Source organism: Lepidochelys kempii, chromosome 2 (assembly GCF_965140285.1).
Source record: "Lepidochelys kempii isolate rLepKem1 chromosome 2, rLepKem1.hap1, whole genome shotgun sequence".
NCBI lineage: Eukaryota > Metazoa > Chordata > Testudines > Cheloniidae > Lepidochelys > Lepidochelys kempii.
In genome coordinates, this window is record NC_136381.1 from 56,297,932 (window position 1) to 56,303,758 (window position 5,827).

Below are 5,827 nucleotides of genomic sequence, written 5' to 3' on the forward strand. Positions count from 1 at the left end.
TAAATGAATCCCAGCACTCAAGCACCTCTTTAATGAACCAATAAGACCTCACAGGAAACAAAGATTTACTTCTTCAGAGCAATCCCGTATTGCCACTAACTCCCTGTGAGGAGGGTATTATCTTGAACTTTGTATCTAAATAGTTTCTGCCTTTTGTGATGATGTGCTGAAGCTCCACTGAGTTTGTAGGAAGATTTTTATCAGGGTGAACAGCATAGCGGGGTGCACTATATTGTTATGAGTTAATCATGGGGAAACCCATTTTCCACCTTGATTTTTGTCATTTTGCAGAAGAAAATAATTTTGAATTCAAAATGTTTTATTCCTGTTGTCTCTGTAGTGCTTCTCAAAGGAGAGCTCTGCACAGTAATGCTGCTAAGCATGTTGGAAGTGGATTGCTCCTATACCAGGAGTTGAAGCCCATTCCATTAATCAGTCTGAATCAAGTATTGCAATCCATAACAATATAACTAGGAAGTACTTCCTGTTTGCCAGACAATAACCGTATCCTGAGTCAAACTCAGTAACCAAAGACTGAGCAGAAGGGAGGCCTGGAAATTATGATTAATAATAAACTAAAATGTCATAAATTAATCAGAAGTATTCTTTTTCCTCTAGAAGAAATGAGCAGTTGAGGGGACCATGTTCATTGTAGGCATAACAATGGTGAATTCTGATGGAAGCTCTGAAACCCAATGTATGGGTTCACATACTCTCTGGTTATCAGAACGAGTGCATAGTTAAAAGCCAGGATGCAGGAATTTATATATGTCACATTTACAGAAAACCACCAATAAAAATGGCAAGTCATTTGTGAGCTGCCCTCAGGTTGGCTAAGATCATTCACTTTAGTAAATGAAATCAACAGTAATTGAGGGAAACTTTACTCACAAGACTCAAGGCTTTACAAAATATCTTATTACTATGTGGATAAGGTCCCTGTCAGTAATGATTTCAAATTGCCTATGAACATATTTTAATGATCCCAAATCTCCTCCGGGAGAATAACCTACTTCAGGAACTCTCAGGTTCACTTTGCTCAAATGGTCCTGTGAAGCCTTACATCCCCCTTCCTAGGGATCAGTTCACTCCCCACTGAATTCCAAGGGAAATGAATTAGGCCTCAACTGAAATCAATGGGAATTTTGCCACTGATTTCAATAGATCCAGAATCAGACAGTTAGGTAAGAGAAGATAAGGAAGAAAACTAGATTTCAATGGAGTTGCATGGATGTAACAGAGTAGAATTAGACTTCATATGTACATAACTCTCTTAGCAACACTAGGAGTTAAAAGAAAAGGAGTACTTGTGGCACCTTAGAGACTAACCAATTTATTTGAGCATGAGCTTTCGTGAGCTACAGCTCACGAAAGCTCACGAAAGCTCATGCTCAAATAAATTGGTTAGTCTCTAAGGTGCCACAAGTACTCCTTTTCTTTTTGCGAACACAGACTAACACGGCTATTACTCTGAAACTAGGAGTTAAGCACACGAATCTGGAAAAAAGAAAGCTCCACAGAAAAACTGGTAGGGTCTTATATCTATGCTAAAGAAAAGACAGCAATTCCTGCTTCTGGACCTATTGAAATCAGTGGCAAAATTCCCATTGACTTCAACTGAGGCCTAATCCCTTTCCCTGGGAATTCAGTGGGGAGTGAACTGATCCCTAGGAAGGGGGATGTATGGCTTCACAGGGCCATTTGAGCAAAGTGAACCTTAGCGTTTCTGAAGTAGATTATTCCCCTGGGAGGAGATTTGGGATCACTAAAATGTGTTCATAGGCAATTTGAAATTATTACTGACAGGGACCTTATCCACCTCCCAATCTTCACATAGGACACTTATTGACAATAATGAGAAAGTTCCTTAAGTGCAAAGTGTAATGACGACAGGGTTTTTTGTTTTGTTTTTTAGACCCGTCTAAACTTTCCCCTTTGATGCATGTAAGGCTCTTATTTAAATCAACGGGAGCCATATGCATGCTTCTGAAAGCAGCATTTGGCCCAATGACTCTTTGGCCTACCCACAGATGCTGTGTTCCACTGAACATGGCTCACAAGCACTAGAGCATGTATTGTAACATCAGAAATAAAACTAATCTTCTGCAAAAATGTCTCCAGCACCAGAATATATAGTTTAGCACCAAAAAGGCAGCCTCTGCTAGCCATTTGCTCAGTAAATGACACAACAGTGAGTCAAAACTATCACAGGCAATTATTATAACACAAAGGGCTCCACTGGGTTCTTAATGGCATTGCTGCATCCTTTTAGCTTTGTACTCCTATAACTCTAATAAGTGTCTCTTATTTTAAATCACAGTTATTCTTCATCCCTAGTTTATTTTTTGTACAATTTTATAAATATCTGTTTTATATTTAAAGTAGAACAAAAGATATTGTATCCAAAAGGAATATTTTTCCAATAGCCAGTCTACTGTTATAAAAGCACACTGCTATTCTGCTCTGTAGGGAAAAAAAAAGTGCCGACTTGTAAACCTATGAAATGGGTGGTATATTCCCATGGTATTTGGGGTTTTTTGGGTTTCTCTTTTCTCAGTGTAGCTCTGTAATGGTGAGGGAATATTATATGACACCTTTGGTCTTCAGCACATTTCTGCTATTTTTATTCCAACAGCATTTTGTGTCAGGTAATCAATCAAGCAGCATTGACACAGGCTATCAAAGTAGATGGTTGCTGGCATTGTCATTATTCAACCCAAGGGAAAGCTGATGAGAGAAATTACAGGGATTCAAATAGATAATGCACGTTTATAAAAAATTGAAGAGTAAACTGCATTTGGTTAGTCAAATGTCCAGTTAGTTGTAACCTTCTCTGTTAAATGAAATATGTTAAACTAAATGTTTGTTGCTGGTTTTCTCAAAAGCTGCTCTTATGAAATAGCTTATATCCAGATTATTTCCTGCTGCTGCTGTAAATTACAGTGTGATTATGACAGATATAATTATCCGTAGCACCATTACTGTGTTTTGAAAAAAACTGCACCCCTGTTTGATAGTAGCAAAGTTTGCTGTTATTTATATCTACAGAAAACAAAATATTCCAAATGATCAGCTTATTATTACCACGTTAAAAAAAGTAACAGATACAATAACATATATACCCGTTATAATACTTTCAGCTGAATCCCAGAATTATAAATTAATTTACAATTTCTAGTTCTGTTTGGAAAGTGTGCCACACAACGTACAAATTGCAAGTTACAAAGTGCATAGCTATTAAACATTAACTCCAATCCTTAGGCTCTGCAGCTTAGAACTTGTGTTAACATAGTCTCTGCCTGTTATTTTTTACAAATGTTTGCAAATGTAAGGAAATGCAAACATGTACAATTTTATCTGTTCCCCCTTCATCTGCCAAAAAACATCTGTCATGTGGAACAAAAATGCATTTTGCCTCTATATTCCTTAGTCAAAAACTCCCATTGGGTTACAGAACATGGCCTATGTACCACTTAAAACTAAACCTTTCAAACAGAGCCTTAAGTGCTGCAGAGACCTTGTGTTTTCCCTCTGCAAAGGGGTGAATTTCACCCAGTTGGACTATTTGACCAAGTGAGGACTGCAGAACCTCAAGCCCATTGTTAACAGTGAGGAAAACCTGTAACATTTAAATTGTTACTAAAATAATAGTCACAGAAACATCACACCTGGTTTGGTTTTTAATTTCTGATGCCTAGTGGCATTGTATACTTCTCTAATTATTGTCTTGTCAGACAAAGGAATGTCACCCAGAGATATGCTTGAAGAGCTACAGTACAATAAATGACTTTCTCTGAGTTAGTGTCAAATCATAGAGATCTGAAGAGTGATAATTCCATTTGGCATATACTACATCACTCATTCTGTCCATATAATTGATCCCTTTGGCAATAGGGTTGACTACATGTAAATTATTCCCATATTTGTAATTTTAGTAAAGTTATCCTGTACTCTGGTGGCAGGCTTTCTTAACCAGCCTTGGGAAGAGGACATCTTTGCTTTAAAATAAAATGCATATATGATTGATTCTGGTGAAGCTATACTATACCACTCTAATTGTTCTACTGAATCTGGCTGTTCCAAAGCTCATGAACTTCAAAGCTCCCAACACATCTGTGCCAGGCAGAGTGGAAATGTGGGAAATTGTAAACAACTAATCACTTGTATTCCCTGTTCATCAGGAGCAAAATTCTGCCTTGCGATATGAAGGTACAACTCTCAGTCACTTCAGTGACAGTTGCACACATGTGTCTGAGGGCAGAATTTCGACCCTGGTCTGTTATGCATACCATTCAGGAAAGCTATCTGTACATATATACAGTGTTCTAGTTTCAGCTGTAGGCCCTTTCTCCATAAATTTTCTACTTAGCTCCCACAAGAAGTTTGGTTTTTTGGGGAGAATAAAGATATTTTTCTTCGCTGGTTTATAAAGATACTTTTCAGGAAATAGCCTCACCAGATTATGTAAAGGACTCTGTCAACTGTTTTACAGATTCTGTTTTTTTGTTGCACACTGTTAAAAAATCGCCCCCCCATTTTTTAAATAAAAATTCCATTTTCACTTTGTGCTTTTTATTTGGGATATCCGTTAGTCAAAATTGTGCAACACTTAGGCCTAATTGGAAGTTTTACCTATAGGACTATTTCAACTAGGGATGTGATCTTTTTTTTTTAAACTGACATATTTATAAGGTAAAAGCCCTAGTATGGATGCAGATATACCCGTATAAAGGTGTTTTATGCCAATATAGTTATTCCCCTTCCTATATGGAATAGTTATAATGGTAAAAAGTGCCTTTACACTGATATAACTGCATCCACACTAATGGGGTTCTACAATGTTAACTACAGTATAGTTAAAGTGATACAACTTTCTAGTTTAGACAAAGCTTTAGTCAGGTTGGTGAACACTTGCAGTTCCATCATATTTCTTAGTGGTACAAGGGCCAGGAGGGCTTCCTATTCTTTACTTCTCTATCTCCACACAGGCATCATTGATGATAGCAGCAGTGGTGTGTGGAACTCCTGAAATACCTTTAAGTTAATCACTGTTGTGCATGGGGGAGCTAACGTAAGGCTGAATTCTGGAGTTCCTCCTGCACATATGTTTTCTCTTGCTCAGAGTCCCATTGACTATGCAGGAGTAAGCAAAAGTGCAAATGGGAGTAACCATTTGCAAGATGAGGGCAATGTATTCGGGGCGGGGGAGGAGTTGTACTTTTTTTGTACATTTGTACATTTTTCAGTTTTAAAGCACTGGTGTAGTTGCCAGTGAGCCTGTATCTATAATTTCAAATTTTAGACTTAAGTTGACAGTGCCCTTTTAAATTTGCTTTTAATATCAAACAGAACATATTCTTTACGAATCAGAGTAGCAGCCATGTTAGTCTGTATTCGCAAAAAGAAAAGGAGTACTTGTGGCACCTTAGAGACTAACAAATTTATTTGAGCATAAGCTTTCGTGAGCTACAGCTTGTGGCAGCTTGTAGCTTACGAAAGCTTATGCTCAAATAAATTTGTTAGTCTCTAAGGTGCCACAAGAACTCCTATTCTTTAGGACGTTACACTTTCTTAAGATGCTATAAGATTATCCTTCTCTACATGATCATGGCCTGAAATGGAGAATTATAGTTATACATTCCAAAGAGTTAAAAATGAATCTATACTGTACTCTGAAAGCTAATTATACAAAAGCATATAAAAAGAAAACAAGGGTATTATTACTATATATATATATATATATATATATATAATATGTGCAAAATTCAATATACAAGCTTTTGTTTCTCAGCCATATTATTTAAAAATAATGTAAACTCGTGTTAAC